The sequence below is a fragment of the Ornithodoros turicata genome, chromosome 4 (genome assembly GCF_037126465.1).
Source record: "Ornithodoros turicata isolate Travis chromosome 4, ASM3712646v1, whole genome shotgun sequence".
Classification (NCBI taxonomy): domain Eukaryota; kingdom Metazoa; phylum Arthropoda; class Arachnida; order Ixodida; family Argasidae; genus Ornithodoros; species Ornithodoros turicata.
In genome coordinates, this window is record NC_088204.1 from 45,674,363 (window position 1) to 45,694,835 (window position 20,473).

The window sequence follows — 20,473 nt, forward strand, 5'->3', positions numbered from 1 at the left end:
GGAAGAACAGAACGGTCAATTTCGTAATTTACCGGTGACACCCTTTTGAGCACTGTGTATGGTCCTTCCATAGCTGGAGCTAATTTTCCTCGGTTAGGGTGCCATGGGGTCTCATAGAGGACGGCGTCTCCGGTGGAAAATTCGCCTGGCATGACTTTCTTGTCGTAGATCAACTTGTTCTTTTGGTGGTAAGCGAGAGAGTTCTGCACTGCTTGTTTCCGCGCTTCTTCGAGTGGCGGGACGTGATCTGGTAGGTTTGTGGGGTAGGATAGGACCCCATGCATTAAATACGAAGGAGGGAACCGGGTGACTTCATGGGGCGTTCTGTTGTACTCGGCGACTACATCGATAAGTAGCTGAGGCCAGGGCGCCCTTGGGTTTTCCTGTATTTTGTAGCGTAGGCGATTGACAAGAGTCTGATTTGTTCGCTCGTTTAGGCCGTTGCATTGTGGGTGGCTGCTTGATGTGAATAGCTGGTGAACGATGTGGTTCTTCAAAAAGCGTTTTAAGGTGTTGGATGTAAAACCCGTGCCACTGTCGGAAACAAAGCGACGAGGTGTCCCGGCTGCGAAGACTTCTCGGAGGCAGGAGATGTAGGCTTCGGCGGTTTCACTCTCGTGCGCAAAGGCCCAGGCGTAACGCGTGGCATGGTCGACTATCAAGTGGATGACTTTCTTAATAGACCTGTAGCCAGCGAGTCCACCGATGGTGTCCATGGCGAGGAGGTCGAACGGTTTCTCGGCTGGTGGCAACGACCCCAGCAACCCAAATTTCTTCTGCTTGCTTCTTTTGCACCGGTGACAGGTGTCACAATCACGGATGAAACTCGAAACATCGGTGATGATTTCAGGCCGGGGAGATTAGACTGATCGTTTTCTTCACTCCGACGTGTTCAAACTTTTCGTGAGCTTTGCGAAGGATTTCCTTTCTGAGAGGAGTGGCTACGTATATCTTGGGGACTCCGCGTTCGCGAACAATGGGAATGCCATTTTGCAGCGTGTAGGTTCCAGGACGGAGGTCACACGGAGTGTTCTATAAGTCAGCAATAGAGAGGAGGTTGACCAACGGTGATCGAGACAAAGCATCGGCCTCGATATTGTCCAGTCCTCGCTGGTGCTTAAATGTGACGTCATACATAGAGAGCTTGAGGGACCAGCGAAAAAGGCGGCCGGTGGGGCGCTTGATTGTCCTTAACCACTGTAACGCCGCGTGGTCAGTCACAACCGTGAAAGCGCTGCCGTGGAGATATAGCAGTGCCATTTGTCCACAGCCTCAATGATGGCCAGACATTCCAGTTCGGTTACGCTGTAATTTTTCTCGTGTTTTAGGAGCTTGCGGGAGTGATATGCCACGGGATGTTCCTTGCCGTCATCGCCGGTTTGTTTGAGGACGGCACCAGTCTCACTGAGAGAAGCGTCACAGAAGAGAGTACACGGTCTTCAAGGGTCGAGTATGCGAAGAATTGGGGCCTCTGTGAGGCGATCCCTCAGAGTCTGAAAAGCAGCATGACATGCCTCGGACCATTGCCGTGACGCGTCCTTTTTCAACAATTCTGTTAAAGGAAGGCATATGTCGCTGAAGTGGTCGATGTACTGTTTGTAAACGTTTGCTGTACCCAAAAAGCGTTGTAGATCTTTGACACAGTCTGGACGTGGAAATTTTTTAATTGCTTCGATGTTCGCTTTTTTCGGTCTCGTGGTGCCATTGGAAATTGTGTGGCCCAGGTAGTCGATGCTGGTGCGTGCAAACTGACTTTTTTTTTTTTTTTTAGTTTGACATTTTCAGCTTGCAGTGCTCCGAGCAGAGCATCAAGGTACCTCAGGTGCGCTTCGAAAGTAGGTGCGTGCACGACTATGTCGTCGAAATAATTGACGACATTCCGGAGGTTATGCTTCGCAATAATGGTCTTGACAGCTCGCTGGAATGTAGCAGGGGCGTTCTTAAGGTCAAAAGGCATGACAAGCCATTCGTAGTGCCCGGTACGAGTGACGAATGCGGTCTTAGAAATGTCATGTGGGTTCATGGGCACATGCCAATACCCAGATGTGATGTCAAGTGCCCTTAAGTAGCGTGATGGGCCTAGGGAGGGTTGTACGTCGTCAATACGTGGTATGAGTTGATGATCGGCTACAGTTAAAGCGTTTAGCGTCCTATAGTCAATGCACATCCGTGTCCTGCCTTCGCCCTTTTTCTCAGCCAGTATTATGGGGGATGCGTATGGGGACAGAGACAGACGGATGAACCCTTGACCAAGGAGGGGTTCCACTTGCTTGTAGGTTTCGGCTCTGTCCGCCTGGGACGCTCTATACGGTGGTCTGTGAATTGGCACGTTGTTCAGCAGTGTGATTGAATGTTGCTCCGTCGTGATGGATCCAATATCAGTCTGGGATGTCGAGAAAATTGAAATATATTTCTCCAATAATTTATCCAGTGCCCGTTGTTGTGTCGTCGTCAGCGAATCACGTTCTGGATAATTCTGGCTTTGTACACCCGGTGCCGGTGGTGCCGGCGTCGGTTGGGAAGGGATAGTGCGGGGTAGCCTTGTGAGCTGCAGGGTTGAAAGATCGAGGGCAAGGTTGTAATCGGAGGCATAATCAAGGCCAAGCAGAAGTTCTACCTTCATTCCTCGTAGAATATGAACTTCCACCTTCTTCGTTGTTTCTCCAATTTTCAGGTTAATGGAGACGCGACCCAAGGTTTGCATTGATGAGGTAACTTGTCGAATTGTGTTGACTGAATTATTGATGAGTTGTAGCTGCACTGTAAAAAATTTCACCTTAAAAAAACGGGCAAATGCAAGGAAAGTTGGCTGCCAAACATTGGCCGTTTTTTTTTACGGTGGCCCCGTATAAGTTGTGTCCGTGAAAAATACTGCATTGGCCAGTAATTTTAACAGGCATATCCCGTGTGGCATTACTGTGCTGTGATCGTTAAAAAAACTGCATTGGCCAGTAATTTTAACTGGCATATGCCGTGTACCCTTATCCTGCTGTGCCCATCCCTGAAGCCCCTCTTTTTTTTTACATATAATCGTAGCAATGAGAGCAGTTTAAGTAATGACCATGCGTAACACATTGTGATGTTTGTCACATTGGGATTTATTTTTTATGTACATAGTGATGAAAATGCGCCAATCACCTCTGGCATCAAAACCCTGGAAAGAGAAAGGAAACTGGTACAGGGAGCAGGGAAATTGACATGCAGTTATACTCACCGTTTATTTTTTTTCAAAGGAAGAACATACGAAGGACCCATGTGCACCCATCAGTCAGCTCTGGTATCAAACCATTGCAAAGAGAAAGGAAACTGTTACAGGGAGCAGGGCAATTGACGTGCAGTTATACTCACCGTTTATTTTTTCAAAAGAAGAACATTCGAAGGAACCATGTGCACCCATCAGTCAGCTCTGGCATCAAAACATTGCAAAGAGAAAGGAAACTGTTACAGGGAGCAATGCAATTGACATGCAGTTATACTCACCGTTTATTTTTTCAAAGGAAGAACATTCGAAGGAACCATGTGCACCCATCAGTCAGCTCTGGCATCAAAACATCGCAAATAGAAAGGAAACTGTTACAGGGAGCAGTGCAATTGACGTGCAGTTATACTCACCGTTTATTTTTTCAAAAGAAGAACATTTGAAGGAACTATGTGCACCCATCAGTCAGCTCTGGCATCAAAACATTGCAAAGAGAAAGGAAACTGTTACAGGGAGCAGTGCAATTGACGTGCAGTTATACTCACCGTTTATTTTTTCAAAAGAAGAACATTTGAAGGAACTATGTGCACCCATCAGTCAGCTCTGGCATCAAAACATTGCAAAGAGAAAGGAAACTGTTACAGGGAGCAGTGCAATTGACGTGCAGTTATACTCACAGTTTATTTTTTTCAAAGGAAGAACATTCGAAGGAACCATGTGCACCCATCAGTCAGCTCTGGCATCAAAACATTGCAAATAGAAAGGAAACTGTTACAGGGAGCAGTGCAATTGACGTGCAGTTATACTCACCGTTTATTTTTTCAAAAGAAGAACATTTGAAGGAACTATGTGCACCCATCAGTCAGCTCTGGCATCAAAACATTGCAAAGAGAAAGGAAACTGTTACAGGGAGCAGTGCAATTGACGTGCAGTTATACTCACCGTTTATTTTTTCAAAAGAAGAACATTTGAAGGAACTATGTGCACCCATCAGTCAGCTCTGGCATCAAAACATTGCAAAGAGAAAGGAAACTGTTACAGGGAGCAGTGCAATTGACGTGCAGTTATACTCACCGTTTATTTTTTCAAAAGAAGAACATTTGAAGGAACTATGTGCACCCATCAGTCAGCTCTGGCATCAAAACATTGCAAAGAGAAAGGAAACTGTTACAGGGAGCAGGGCAATTGACACGCAGTTATACTCAGTTTATTTTTTCAAAGGAAGAACATTCGAAGGAACTATGTGCACCCATCAGTCAGCTCTGGCATCAAAACATTGCAAAGAGAAAGGAAACTGTTACAGGGAGCAGTGCAATTGACGTGCAGTTATACTCACCGTTTATTTTTTCAAAAGAAGAACATTTGAAGGAACTATGTGCACCCATCAGTCAGCTCTGGCATCAAAACATTGCAAAGAGAAAGGAAACTGTTACAGGGAGCAGGGCAATTGACACGCAGTTATACTCAGTTTATTTTTTCAAAGGAAGAACATTCGAAGGAACTATGTGCACCCATCAGTCAGCTCTGGCATCAAAACATTGCAAAGAGAAAGGAAACTGTTACAGGGAGCAGTGTAATTGACGTGCAGTTATACTCACCGTTTATTTTTTCAAAAGAAGAACATTTGAAGGAACTATGTGCACCCATCAGTCAGCTCTGGCATCAAAACATTGCAAAGAGAAAGGAAACTGTTACAGGGAGCAGGGCAATTGACACGCAGTTATACTCAGTTTATTTTTTCAAAAGAAGAACATTTGAAGGAACTATGTGCACCCATCAGTCAGCTCTGGCATCAAAACATTGCAAAGAGAAAGGAAACTGTTACAGGGAGCAGTGCAATTGACGTGCAGTTATACTCACCGTTTATTTTTTCAAAAGAAGAACATTTGAAGGAACTATGTGCACCCATCAGTCAGCTCTGGCATCAAAACATTGCAAAGAGAAAGGAAACTGTTACAGGGAGCAGTGCAATTGACGTGCAGTTATACTCACCGTTTATTTTTTCAAAAGAAGAACATTTGAAGGAACTATGTGCACCCATCAGTCAGCTCTGGCATCAAAACATTGCAAAGAGAAAGGAAACTGTTACAGGGAGCAGGGCAATTGACACGCAGTTATACTCACAGTTTATTTTTTTCAAAGGAAGAACATTCGAAGGAACCATGTGCACCCATCAGTCAGCTCTGGCATCAAAACATTGCAAATAGAAAGGAAACTGTTACAGGGAGCAGTGCAATTGACGTGCAGTTATACTCACCGTTTATTTTTTCAAAAGAAGAACATTTGAAGGAACTATGTGCACCCATCAGTCAGCTCTGGCATCAAAACATTGCAAAGAGAAAGGAAACTGTTACAGGGAGCAGTGCAATTGACGTGCAGTTATACTCACCGTTTATTTTTTCAAAAGAAGAACATTTGAAGGAACTATGTGCACCCATCAGTCAGCTCTGGCATCAAAACATTGCAAAGAGAAAGGAAACTGTTACAGGGAGCAGTGCAATTGACGTGCAGTTATACTCACCGTTTATTTTTTCAAAAGAAGAACATTTGAAGGAACTATGTGCACCCATCAGTCAGCTCTGGCATCAAAACATTGCAAAGAGAAAGGAAACTGTTACAGGGAGCAGGGCAATTGACACGCAGTTATACTCAGTTTATTTTTTCAAAGGAAGAACATTCGAAGGAACTATGTGCACCCATCAGTCAGCTCTGGCATCAAAACATTGCAAAGAGAAAGGAAACTGTTACAGGGAGCAGTGCAATTGACGTGCAGTTATACTCACCGTTTATTTTTTCAAAAGAAGAACATTTGAAGGAACTATGTGCACCCATCAGTCAGCTCTGGCATCAAAACATTGCAAAGAGAAAGGAAACTGTTACAGGGAGCAGGGCAATTGACACGCAGTTATACTCAGTTTATTTTTTCAAAGGAAGAACATTCGAAGGAACTATGTGCACCCATCAGTCAGCTCTGGCATCAAAACATTGCAAAGAGAAAGGAAACTGTTACAGGGAGCAGTGTAATTGACGTGCAGTTATACTCACCGTTTATTTTTTCAAAAGAAGAACATTTGAAGGAACTATGTGCACCCATCAGTCAGCTCTGGCATCAAAACATTGCAAAGAGAAAGGAAACTGTTACAGGGAGCAGGGCAATTGACACGCAGTTATACTCAGTTTATTTTTTCAAAAGAAGAACATTTGAAGGAACTATGTGCACCCATCAGTCAGCTCTGGCATCAAAACATTGCAAAGAGAAAGGAAACTGTTACAGGGAGCAGTGCAATTGACGTGCAGTTATACTCACCGTTTATTTTTTCAAAAGAAGAACATTTGAAGGAACTATGTGCACCCATCAGTCAGCTCTGGCATCAAAACATTGCAAAGAGAAAGGAAACTGTTACAGGGAGCAGTGCAATTGACACGCAGTTATACTCACAGTTTATTTTTTCAAAGGAAGAACATTCGAAGGAACCATGTGCACCCATCAGTCAGCTCTGGCATCAAAACATTGCAAAGAGAAAGGAAACTGTTACAGGGAGCAGGGCAATTGACACGCAGTTATACTCAGTTTATTTTTTCAAAGGAAGAACATTCGAAGGAACCATGTGCACCCATCAGTCAGCTCTGGCATCAAAACATTGCAAAGAGAAAGGAAACTGTTACAGGGAGCAGTGCAATTGACACGCAGTTATACTCACAGTTTATTTTTTCAAAGGAAGAACATTCGAAGGAACCATGTGCACCCATCAGTCAGCTCTGGCATCAAAACATTGCAAAGAGAAAGGAAACTGTTACAGGGAGCAGGGCAATTGACATGCAGTTATACTCACCGTTTATTTTTTCAAAAGAAGAACATTTGAAGGAACTATGTGCACCCATCAGTCAGCTCTGGCATCAAAACATTGCAAAGAGAAAGGAAACTGTTACAGGGAGCAGGGCAATTGACATGCAGTTATACTCACAGTTTATTTTTTCAAAGGAAGAACATTCGAAGGAACCATGTGCACCCATCAGTCAGCTCTGGCATCAAAACATTGCAAAGAGAAAGGAAACTGTTACAGGGAGCAGTGGAATTGACACGCAGTTATACTCACAGTTTATTTTTTCAAAGGAAGAACATTCGAAGGAACCATGTGCACCCATCAGTCAGCTCTGGCATCAAAACATTGCAAAGAGAAAGGAAACTGTTACAGGGAGCAGGGCAATTGACATGCAGTTATACTCACCGTTTATTTTTTCAAAGGAAGAACATTCGAAGGAACCATGTGCACCCATCAGTCAGCTCTGGCATCAAAACATTGCAAAGAGAAAGGAAACTGTTACAGGGAGCAGTGCAATTGACACGCAGTTATACTCACAGTTTATTTTTTCAAAGGAAGAACATTCGAAGGAACCATGTGCACCCATCAGTCAGCTCTGGCATCAAAACATTGCAAAGAGAAAGGAAACTGTTACAGGGAGCAGGGCAATTGACATGCAGTTATACTCACCGTTTATTTTTTCAAAGGAAGAACATTCGAAGGAACCATGTGCACCCATCAGTCAGCTCTGGCATCAAAACATTGCAAAGAGAAAGGAAACTGTTACAGGGAGGAGGGCAATTGACACGCAGTTATACTCACAGTTTATTTTTTCAAAGGAAGAACATTCGAAGGAACCATGTGCACCCATCAGTCAGCTCTGGCATCAAAACACTGCAAAGAGAAAGGAAACTGTTACAGGGAGCAGTGCAATTGACACGCAGTTATACTCACAGTTTATTTTTTCAAAGGAAGAACATTCGAAGGAACCATGTGCACCCATCAGTCAGCTCTGGCATCAAAACATTGCAAAGAGAAAGGAAACTGTTACAGGGAGCAGGGCAATTGACATGCAGTTATACTCACCGTTTATTTTTTCAAAAGAAGAACATTTGAAGGAACTATGTGCACCCATCAGTCAGCTCTGGCATCAAAACATTGCAAAGAGGAAGGAAACTGTTACAGGGAGCAGGGCAATTGACACGCAGTTATACTCACAGTTTATTTTTTCAATGGAAGAACATAAGAAGGAACCATGAGGTTAGAAAGCGATAAAAACCGGGCTGTTTGGTGGTACATCCTAAAGGCGATAAAACCCCGTTTCAGTCAGTGGTTCGTCTGTTTTGTCTCTCTGTGTCCCCTGCACCGGGGTTTTATCGCTTTTAGGAAGGAACCATGTGCACCCATCAGTCAGCTCGACGTCAGTCAGCTCAACGATCGCCCACGCACGATGTTCGGCGGTTGTGAATGACGGCAATGACCCGTACTTGGCTTGGCTTTGCCTCCGCAGTGAAGGTTTTGGCCGGCGCATGGTGATGGCGCCACTTTTACCTAGTTTTCGCAGTATTTGTGATTACGCTAACACGCCGTCGTCAGATACTATTAAACGCCCGTAGAAATCACAGTATTTTTTTACAGTGTGGAGCCTCCTGTAGATGTCTTCGCTGATACATTAAATTGTGGATCCTGTATCTAGAAAGGCAGTAACAGGAGTCCCATTGATGAAAGCTTTGAAATGAATTATTGAGGCCTGGGTCGCACTGCCCGTTTCCCTGCTCATCCGTGAGGGCGGAGGTAGATACTCGGTTAGGGCACGTGCTATGCCAGTGGTACTGCTGCGCCAGACCGATTGAGGAACAGTGTCTACACTCAGTCCTCGGAAGGTCGTCCTGCTAACGGGTTTGCATGTACTTCCCATCCATCCCATCGTCGGTTCTTCGTGGTTGCTGATGTTTGAAGGCGGTCCCTTGCCTTTGTCTGCTCATAGCGATCTCCACTCTCTGAACTGAGGCGAGCCATTCGATGGGAGATTCAATCCGAAGTCCGGCAAGCGCCAGTTCCAACTCTGGGAGGAGACCATCGGTCAGACCGGACACAACGTGACTGGCCCTGAGCCCAGCCGACTCACCCAGTCTTCGTTTCTCCTCATAGTAGGAGCCAACCGACTGGTCCTTCCTCTGTCGGCACTCGGCAGTGAATAAAGGAGCGAAATGGGTCTGCAACTGGGCTTTCGAAGCGGACACTCATACGTTCCATGACATCCTTCCAAGTCTTCATGCTCTTGAAAAGGTACCAGCGGAACGCTTCGCCTTCGATGTACTCGCTTAAGTTGTTGATCTTGTCCTGCTCTGTCCAGCCGTTGGTGTCTGCCTTGGACTCGAACAAGCGGAGCCATTTTCCCACGGGTACGTCGTCGGCGCCGCCATGATATTTAGGAATGTTGAGAGGTTGGTGTTTGGGCATGAGGGTCCACACTTAGGTAGTGTCCTGTCGACTCGTGTGATGAACACTGGAACATCCGTCCCGAGCAATATCAGTTTAATGAATATCCCCGCCCATGCACGAGCGTGAGTTCGATCTCTTCGTCGTTACGTCACACACACACACATATATATATATATATACATATATAGATACATATTGGTCGAGGGAAGTACAAAAGTCAAACGGCCACGAAGTTTTACAGTTGTGGAAGGAAACAGACGCGGAAAACAGATTTTAGGGAAGTTAGAACTTTTTCAACTTTTAATTCATTCAACTTTTAATTTCTGCCCATTAAATGAACTAGTGTTTCTAACTTCCCTAAAATCTGTTGTCCGCGTCTATTTCCTTCCACGACTATATACGTATACATATACAGGGTGTCCACGCTAAGTGTGAACATATTTTTTAAAAATATATCTATCACTTTTTCCAAGATGAAATCAATTGCAATATAGCATATGCTGAAGGGCACTCCCTAGGGGGCATTAACAGATTCCTAAGGCAATGTCTTAATTAACTTTCAATAATTAACTTTTTTAATTATAAAAGCTACGAAGTTGCTCCAATGAGAACATCTGATCTCTTCGGTCACCAGATACCAAAGCCGTTTTCAGAACAAAAATCCGTTCGATAGATCGTCCGCAAAAAATTCGTGAAGGAACGCCATTTTTTCTTTATTTTATTTATTGCGCATCTCTAGAGACGCGTCTTTCCTTCGCCCCCAATACGATAGGTTCAAAGAGCACACTATCGCCTCTTGCGTCCTGGAAAAAGATTAAAAGAAAACAGAAAATGCAGCCCAAGATAAGGGCAGTCGCGATAGAGTCACCCGATAGATTTGTGTTTTTGTTTTGTTTCCGCAAGTTAAAGCTAATCTTCGACGCATGAGGCGGCACTGTGCTCTTTCACTCTCTCACACTGGGGGTAAAGGAAAGCCGCTTCTTCGAAGATGCGCAATAAACCAAATAAAGAAAAAAATGGCGTTCCTTCACGATTTTTTTGCGGACGATCTACTGAACGGATTTTTGTTCTGAAAACGGTTTTGTTATCTGGGGACCGAAGGGACCAGATGTTCTCATTGGAGCAACTTCGTAGCTTTTATAATTAAAACGTTAATTATTGAAAGTTAATTAAGACATTGCCTTAGGAGTCTGCTGATGCCCTCTTAGGGAGTGCCCTTCAGCATATGCTATATTGCAATTGATTCATCTCGGAAAAAGTGATAGATATATTTTTAAAGAAATATGTTCACACTTAGTGTGGACACTCTGTATATAGAAACACATGCTGACTGGGTGCTGCAAATGTGACCTCACTTCTTAAAATAAATAATTCACTAAGGTATTCGGTTGTGCTCCTGAAACCATACCAGCGGAGTCCTTGGGGGAGTTGCTGGGGAGGTTCTGAGGATGATACGTGGAATCTCATTCTAAAACTTTTCTGACAAATTGATGACTATTCGGGGACGTCCTAGGGATACCATTCCTATCCCTGAGTGACATCCCTGGAATAGCCTGGGGAGGTCAGTGTGTTCTTGGGGCTGTACCACCTGAGTTTACTGACTAGATTCGGTAACTTCTATTTTGTCTTTCTTTTACTCTCTCTCTCCCTCTTGTGTGCCGTAATCGGTCGCAAGATTCCAAGCCACGCAGATGAGAATTAACCCATTTACGCATTCCTGAAATATGTGATAGCATTTGGACCACACGGACAGAGATGTTTGTTAGCCCCAATAACGAAAAGTACTCACACGTTTGCGCCGTTTAGGTGGATATGTTCTTTCCCTGGTGAGGACACGTATTGTGATGGTGCTACACCTTGATTCAAACGACACTGAGCTCGTTATCCAGTACGTTGAAGAGATTCAGCGTCCTCTTCGTAATCGCAATCATGCAAATGTTCGCTGCAAACACGGGCAGTCGACGGCACCGCACCGTCTTTCCATTCCGGCGGTCCGATTGCGTGGCATCAAAAGCTGTCCGTCTCGTCACTGGGAAGCATATGACATTGGATGCCCAGCGAATATTGACGTGAATTAGGGCAATCAACCATCCAACATCGTCTCGACATGTCGGCGAAAACCACAGGATGCGACTGCGATATACTGCGACGATCGCCCGGAAGCTGGCGTCATGGAGATTTCCACTCCTGATGAACGGATAACGCGGGATCCTACGGCGCATGCTCCTGGCGGGACCGCGACACGTCGCGATGACGTGTCGCGGACCAGGCCGTGGTCCAGGCTGTGTTTCCGCGCGGCAGCTTGCCACAGCGCGGCGCCAGCAGTACTCCCCTCGCCGCTTCGTTTAAATTTGCTCCCGAGAATACTCCTCGCATGACGAAGGTAAAATTTTGGTTCTAGACTCAGAACAATGTTTTTTCTTTCTGATGAAAGCGAGAAAAAAATCATTCCATAGTCCCTTTAACGGTGGATACTTACGCGATTATTCTTGAGCGTTTATTTTTAACGGTTTCAAATATGTTACATCCGTTTTTTCAACCTATTTACCATGTGCATGTAATGACGTATCACAACAATGAGCACACGGGACAAAAAATCTTCAATTTTGCAGTAATGATTGCTCTAACAAAGCTTGTAGCCTTGTCGTTTTGGTGTCTGTAGCATCTGTAGGGAAATTTCGTGACAATTTTACACTCTGCGCAATGTCATGAGCTCCTTTATGCTTCATAATAAACAAATTGTCTTAATTTACAGCGTCCAACAGGATGGAATTTGCCTCTGGTTAGTGCTAGTGTAGTCCACATGCATCAGCTATAAAGAGACAACAACAACAACTTTATTTTGACTTTGGAGAGTGGGGAGGTTCATCGCCAGAGGCGATACTCTACCCCATTGGTGGAGGGGCCAATGTACCACGCCGTTTGATCCTATTTACCTATGTCATGTAATGATGCGTCACGACATGAGCACACGGTACAGAAAATCTTCAATTTTGCAGTAATAATTGCTCTAACAAAGCTTGGAGCCCTGTCGTTTTGGTGTCTGTAGCATTCGTAGGGAAATTTCGTGACAATTTTACACTCTGCGCAATGTCATGAGCTCCTTTATGCTTCATAATAAACAAATTGTCTTAATTTGCAGCGTCCAACAGGATGGAATTTGCCTCTGGTTAGTGCTAGTGTAGTCCGCATGCATCAGCTATAAAGAGACAACAACAACAACTTTATTTTGACTTTGGAGAGTGGGGAGGTTCATCGCCAGAGGCGATACTCTACCCCATTGGTGGAGGGGCCAATGTACCACGCCGTTTGATCCTATTTACCTATGTCATGTAATGATGCGTCACGACATGAGCACACGGCACAGAAAATCTTCAATTTTGCAGTAATAATTGCTCTAACAAAGCTTGGAGCCCTGTCGTTTTGGTGTCTGTAGCATTCGTAGGGAAATTTCGTGACAATTTTACACTCTGCGCAATGTCATTAGCTCCTTTATGCTTCATAATAAACAAATTGTCTTAATTTACAGCGTCCAACAGGATGGAATTTGCCTCTGGTTAGTGCTTGTGTAGTCCACATGCATCAGCTATAAGGAGACAACAACAGCAACTTTATTTTGACTTTGGAGAGTGGGGAGGTTCATCGCCAGAGGCGATACTCTACCCCATTGGTGGAGGGGCCAATGTACCACGCCGTTTGATCCTATTTACCTATGCCATGTAATGATGCGTCACGACATGAGCACACGGTACAGAAAATCTTCAATTTTGCAGTAATAATTGCTCTAACAAAGCTTGTAGCCTTGTCGTTTTGGTGTCTGTAGCATCCGTAGGGAAATTTCGTGACAATTTTACACTCTGCGCAATGTCATGAGCTCCTTTATGCTTCATAATAAACAAATTGTCTTAATTTAGCGTCCAACAGGATGGAATTTGCCTCTGGTTAGTGCTAGTGTAGTCCACATGCATCAGCTATAAAGAGACAACAACAACAACTTTATTTTGACTTTGGAGAGTGGGGAGGTTCATCGCCAAAGGCGAAACTCTACCCCATTGGTGGAGGGGCCAATGTACCACGCCGTTTGATCCTATTTACCTATGTCATGTAATGATGCGTCACGACATGAGCACACGGTACAGAAAATCTTCAATTTTGCAGTAATAATTGCTCTAACAAAGCTTGTAGCCTTGTCGTTTTGGTGTCTGTAGCATTCGTAGGGAAATTTCGTGACAATTTTACACTCTGCGCAATGTCATGAGCTCCTTTATGCTTCATAATAAACAAATTGTCTTAATTTACAGCGTCCAACAGGATGGAATTTGCCTCTGGTTAGTGCTTGTGTAGTCCACATGCATCAGCTATAAGGAGACAACAACAGCAACTTTATTTTGACTTTGGAGAGTGGGGAGGTTCATCGCCAGAGGCGATACTCTACCCCATTGGTGGAGGGGCCAATGTACCACGCCGTTTGATCCTATTTACCTATGTCATGTAATGATGCGTCACGACATGAGCACACGGTACAGAAAATCTTCAATTTTGCAGTAATAATTGCTCTAACAAAGCTTGTAGCCTTGTCGTTTTGGTGTCTGTAGCATCCGTAGGGAAATTTCGTGACAATTTTACACTCTGCGCAATGTCATGAGCTCCTTTATGCTTCATAATAAACAAATTGTCTTAATTTAGCGTCCAACAGGATGGAATTTGCCTCTGGTTAGTGCTAGTGTAGTCCACATGCATCAGCTATAAAGAGACAACAACAACAACTTTATTTTGACTTTGGAGAGTGGGGAGGTTCATCGCCAAAGGCGAAACTCTACCCCATTGGTGGAGGGGCCAATGTACCACGCCGTTTGATCCTATTTACCTATGTCATGTAATGATGCGTCACGACATGAGCACACGGTACAGAAAATCTTCAATTTTGCAGTAATAATTGCTCTAACAAAGCTTGTAGCCTTGTCGTTTTGGTGTCTGTAGCATTCGTAGGGAAATTTCGTGACAATTTTACACTCTGCGCAATGTCATGAGCTCCTTTATGCTTCATAATAAACAAATTGTCTTAATTTACAGCGTCCAACAGGATGGAATTTGCCTCTGGTTAGTGCTAGTGTAGTCCACATGCATCAGCTATAAAGAGACAACAACAACAACTTTATTTTGACTTTGGAGAGTGGGGAGGTTCATCGCCAGAGGCGATACTCTACCCCATTGGTGGAGGGGCCAATGTACCACGCCGTTTGATCCTATTTACCTATGTCATGTAATGATGCGTCACGACATGAGCACACGGTACAGAAAATCTTCAATTTTGCAGTAATAATTGCTCTAACACAGCTTGGAGCCCTGTCGTTTTGGTGTCTGTAGCATTCGTAGGGAAATTTCGTGACAATTTTATTCCCTGCGCAATGTCGAGAGCCCCTTTAGGCTTCATAATAAACAAATTGCCTCCATTTGCAGCATCCAAAGGGCTATAATTTCCGACCCAAATGGCGGACCTTTTCGTTGGTTTTTGAAGATGTACACGACTATAATGGGACTTGTGGACCTACTGGACCTGATGGCCTGCTAGACCTGATGGACCTGGTAGGTCCCATAAGACATCAGGACAATTAGCCTGATGGTCCTTCAGAATTTTTTTCCAATAGGGCACTGTTTCAAACAATGCCATAGAGTGTCTTATGACTACTGGCTGTCATTATGACATTTCATGACTATTTTCGTGATATGTACCATGAATCAATTTTATGGGACATAGTGCTTTCTGACTACCAATGGTCTTTAATACATTCCATTACTGTTTTCATGATTTGGGTCATGACTCGGCTACATCCAACTAACGTTGCTTCATACAGTGTCACGAGTGTTTTAGAGACTATAGACGGCCGTTATGACATTACATGACATTTCCATTATATGTGGCATGAACCCGACATTATTTCATTTCATTTTCCTAACGACCCTTTAGGTAAAGGCCTTACATAAGGGGGAGAAGAAGGAAAACAAAATAGAAATTTTTAGACAAGTTTGAGTGTTACAATCAAAAGAATATTTTCTCGCATGCTATCTGAAAGCTACAAAGATCTGGCAGTGCGACAAAATCTGCTGGCAAGTCGTTCCATTCGCTTATTTTTGGCCGCAGTGTGGAGTATTTATGTGTGTCTGTGTAACTTAGTTATGATTCTAGCTTGTAACAATGCTCTACATGACGAGAGAAAAAATGAGCAGGGGTAACGTAAGAACCAGAATGACATAATTTATGTATAAAAACAAGCCTAGCTATTTACGTCTCACTGCCAATAACGGAATTTTATACCGCCTTTTAATCTCGGACATATTTGCTGTGTGATCACGTACATTAAAAATGAACCTCATAGCATTGTTCTGAACAAGCTCTAGCCGATCACACAAATATCTAGCCTATCACATCTGATAACGACTCCGCACACCGGCTGCGTATTCCAATTTTGACCGTACCAACGTATTATGGGACTACCTCTGCTTCACACAGTGTCATAAAGTGTTTTATGATTACTGACGCTTATTATGACATTCCATGATATTTACATGATATCTACCATGACGGACTCGATGCAACTCAGCTGCTTCACATCCTGTTATACAGTGTTTTATGACTATTTACGAATACCTTTGCGACCATTGGTATTCATAAAACTGCATGACACTGCGTGAGGCTGCGGTATCTGCATAAAGTCGAGTCATGACCCGTATCATGAAAATAGTCAGAGAATGTTAATATGACAGTATTTGAAGCAATGATAGTCCCATAAAATTGATTCAGGGCACATATCATGAAAGTCCTCATGAAATGTTATGACCGTCAGTAGTGACAAAACACTGTATGACACTGTGAAGCAGCGGTAGTCCCATAATGTCGGTTCATGGCACATGTCATGAAGATAATCATGGAATGTCATAATGACCCTCGGTAGTCATAAAACACTGTATGACACTGTTTGGAGCAGTGGTAATCCCACAAAATCGATTCATGGCACATGTCATGAAAATAGTCATCGAATGTCATGACCGTCGCTAGTCATAAAACACTGTATGACACTGTTTGAAACAGCGGTAGTCCCATAAAGTCGATTCATGGCACATGTCATGGAAATAGTCATGAAATGTCATAATGACCGTCGATAGTCACAAACCACTATATGATACTGTATGAAGCAGCGGTAGTCCCATAAAAGATTCATGGCACATACCATGAAATACTCATGGAATGTCATAATGACGGTCGGTAGTCACAAACCACTGTATGACCCTGTCTGAAGCAGCGGTAGTCCCATAAAATCGATTCATCGCACATATTATGAAAACAGTCATGGAATGTAATAAACGACCCCCGGTGGTCAGAAACCACTGTATGACACTGTTTGAAGCAGCGGTAGTCCCATAAAACCAATTCATGGCACATGTCATAAAAATAGTCACGAAATGTCATAATGGCCGTCGGCAGTCACAAACCACTGTATGACACTGTCTGAAGCAGTGGTAGTCCTATAAAATCGATTCATGGCACATATGAAAATACTCATGGAATGTCATAATGACCGTCGGTAGTCACAAACCACTGTATGACCCTGTCTGAAGCAGCGGTAGTCCCATAAAATCGATTCATGGCACATACCATGAAAATAGTAATTGAAAGGCATAATGACCGTCGATGATTACAAAACACTGTATGACACTGTTTGAAGCAGCTGTAGTCCCATAAAATCGGTTCATGGCACATATCATGAAAATAGTCATGGAATGTTATAATGACCATCGATAGTGATAAAACCACACTTCATGACACTATTTGAAACAGTTGCAGTCCCATAAAATCGATTCATGGCACATGCCATGAAAATAGTAAATAAAAGTCATAATGCCCGTCGGTAGTCATAAAACACTGCATGACACTGTTTGAAGCAGCGGTAGTCCCATAAAATTGATTCACGGCACATACCATGAAAATAGTCATGGAATGCCATAATCACCGTCAGGAGTCATAAAACACGGCATGACACTGCTTGAAGCAGCGGTAGTCGTACAAAATTGATCCATGGCACGTACCATGCAAATAGTCATGAAATGTCGTAACTGTCGGTAGCCATATCACACTGCATGACACTGTTTGAAGCAGCGGGAGTCCCGTAAAATTTGGTCATAGACCATACCATGAAATAGTCATGAAATGTCATAATGACAAAAAGCAGTCATAAAACACCGCATGACATTTATTTTAAGCAGCAATAGTTCCGTAAAATTGATTCATGTCGCATATCTTGAAACTAGTCATGAAACGTCATAATGACAAAAAGCAGTCATAAGACACCGCATGACACTGCAAAATCCAGGGGTTGAATCAGTAGTCATAAACTCATGATACATTGGCGAAATCATGAAAGTCTCAGTCATGACATGACTGAATACACACGGAATACATTTACACGAAATAGTTGGTGTCTGGATTAATCTGGTTCACTACTGGATTAATTACCCACTCTCTTCAACATCTTCATCGACGACCTCCTTGCGGCACTGCATTCGTCAGGGAAAGGAATCCATATGCACACACAACAAACAAACGGAACGACTGAAGATACGTGTATTACAGCCCTTGCCTTTGCGGACGATATTTTGCTACTAACTACCAGTGCAAACGACATGCAAAAACCCCTGGACATTTGCACGCACCATGCCAAACATGAGGGCATGCGGTTCAGCCGGGAAAAGACAAATATCATGCACTTTGGACCGTCCGATGACAAACCCACGCTGCGCCTGCAAGAATTTGATATTCAGTATACAGACACGTACAAGTACCTCGGTATTACGATCGAAAACTGCAAGGAATATCTCCAGAAACATGAACAGAACCTCATCCTGAAAAGAAACATGAAAAAAGGCCAGGTGTGGAATATAGCATGCCATTCCTACCAACCATACGACGTGGGAAGACTGATTGGAAAGCTTACGCCGTGCCTGCTGCCACATACGCGAACGATGTCATTTGCCTCAGCAAGCAAGCAACGGACCAGCTCGAACGCCAACAACGCGAGATCGAAGATGGATTCTCGGGGGATCATTCGCCACACCAAATCCCGCCATTCAAGGAGAAATGGCCTGGTCTACCTGCTCTTTCCGAGAAACCCAGGCAAAGACAAAATACCTTGGACGTCTCATTCACAGACCAAACGACACCCTAATAACACGAGTCTTCCGACACCTCCGTTACAGGGGCGCCCGAACGCACTGGATAAAAAAAAAAAAATCAGCCAAATTGACCGCAAGGACACCGCCAGACACAAAGCGAGGAACAAACGCGAGTGGAACAATACAACCAAGAAGGAACTAACCCGGACTGAAGAGAAAAGGTGGCACTCTGAAACAGCGAAGAAAGAAGCATGACCATCTACTCTTGTTGAATTCCAATGGCGGATTCGGAGCGTTTCCAGAGCAAGTTTTGTTGCTCTGCCGAGAGCAAGTCTGTTCGATTGGCAGATTGGGAACAGTTCTGGAGTCTTCCAATGGGAGCTTCGGAGCGGCATTCGAGCCAAGGTCGCTCCAGGGAGCAACCCAGACTGCTCCGCCAAAATAGGCAGATTCAACCGGAACTCTACGTGACGTGTCACTTGTCGCTCGTGCTTCTATTTCCTGTCTGTGCTTCGGCAACATGGCCGCTTCCCGACGCGTCTTCGCCGTGACTAGTATTTCGCATCGTACGTTAGCGAATATATATACCCAGACAACCACCAACGTTCCAGGAATATCCTGTGGACGTTCGTTTTGGGACATCTGGACATCCTAGGGATGTCCACAAAAATCCCTATGACGTCTCGTGGACGTCAAATTTACTGCCAAAGTTGCATCCATAGATGCCCCAGGTCAGTCCAGTGGATGTCTTTACTGACGCTTCAAGGATGTTGTACGGTCATCCTAGCCCCCCCTCACAAATGTGATTTACAGTGACTATCAAGCTATGTATGTTGGCGAATTACATGCTGGCTACACTGAACTACACCTATGTTATTCGAGGAACTGAGGGTCCGAAGTTGGGGAAGTCGGTACATGACAAGTTCACACCGCCGCAGCCACAAACACAGACAAAAGGCACACACAAAACAGGACGAACTGCAACTCACGACTACTTTACTGTTGAATACACATACACTCATAAATACCAGGGTAGGTACACGTTCCCCTATGTATCCGACCTATTTTTTGAGATAGCACAATTCTTCCTGTATGAGGGCGATAGAGGGAGCGCTGACACATTTTCCCCCTTTTTCCTCTATCAAAAATGCTTCATATATCTCTCGATCCTGCTGTGATCGGAGATTAATTTCTATTAAAGTTTTATCAATGGCAGGCGAGCATCCACATCTATCACAATGGAATGCCAAGTGACCCGACGGTGGCATCCCTTTCAACAACGTCGCGTGCTCACGTAACCTAGTATTGATACACCTGCCCGTCTGGCCGATGTACACTCTTCCACAGGATAACCGAATACTATAAACCACACACTGGCGGCAGTCAACCCACCTGTTTTTGTGGTTGGTGTTACACACCTGTCTTTTTTGTCGCTTGTTCACCTTAGGGCAAAGACTATACAACTTGCAAGGGGCTGAGATCACAACAGGAACATTATGTCTGACACCTACTTTCTTTATGTTATGTGCAAGTCCGTGAAAATAGGGAATTGAGACCGGTCTACCTTCCACCCGGTTCCCACCAAGCTTCGGTTATCCCTTACACTTCCGAACAAGGCATTCTACCACCGAGATGAGTAGATCCTCGGGATAACCCCCAACCCGCATTTTTTCTAGCTGAGACTCGAAACTCCCCTGAATTGTATGTTGACAGGACTTTTCCAAGGCAGCCCCCAGGCCTGAAGTGGCAATAGCCCTCTTAACAATCTTGGAATGCGCCGAATCGTACGGTAGTACCATCTTTTTTTATCTAGGGTGGAAAGCCCAACAAATATGGTCGTGTCCTACACTTAGCTTCA

General features: G+C 44.1%; 2 long non-coding RNA genes across 6 annotated transcripts; both read right to left on the bottom strand.

Annotated features, from left to right (window-relative positions):
• Nucleotides 1-3,074: 3,074 nt before the first annotated feature.
• LOC135391487 (uncharacterized) lies at nucleotides 3,075-7,015 on the bottom strand. Its single transcript, XR_010421996.1, has 11 exons — nucleotides 6,901-7,015; nucleotides 6,639-6,826; nucleotides 5,457-6,564; nucleotides 5,324-5,382; nucleotides 4,010-5,249; nucleotides 3,877-3,935; nucleotides 3,613-3,802; nucleotides 3,481-3,538; nucleotides 3,349-3,406; nucleotides 3,215-3,274; nucleotides 3,075-3,154 (listed from the first exon to the last, which is right to left on the bottom strand). It is a non-coding gene; the product is annotated as an uncharacterized LOC135391487 (long non-coding RNA).
• Nucleotides 7,016-7,425: 410 nt separating this feature from the next.
• Nucleotides 7,426-11,590, bottom strand: LOC135391488 (uncharacterized). 5 transcript variants are annotated; one of them, XR_010421998.1, is made up of 7 exons: nucleotides 11,237-11,590; nucleotides 8,089-9,511; nucleotides 7,957-8,014; nucleotides 7,825-7,896; nucleotides 7,693-7,750; nucleotides 7,561-7,618; nucleotides 7,426-7,486 (listed from the first exon to the last, which is right to left on the bottom strand). It is a non-coding gene; the product is annotated as an uncharacterized LOC135391488 (long non-coding RNA). The 5 variants fall into 5 exon arrangements; XR_010422001.1 differs by lacking the exon at nucleotides 11,237-11,590 and having other exon boundaries at nucleotides 8,089-9,067; nucleotides 9,131-9,898; XR_010422000.1 differs by lacking the exon at nucleotides 11,237-11,590 and having other exon boundaries at nucleotides 8,089-8,146; nucleotides 8,221-9,898.
• Between the last annotated feature and the right edge of the window lie 8,883 nt (nucleotides 11,591-20,473).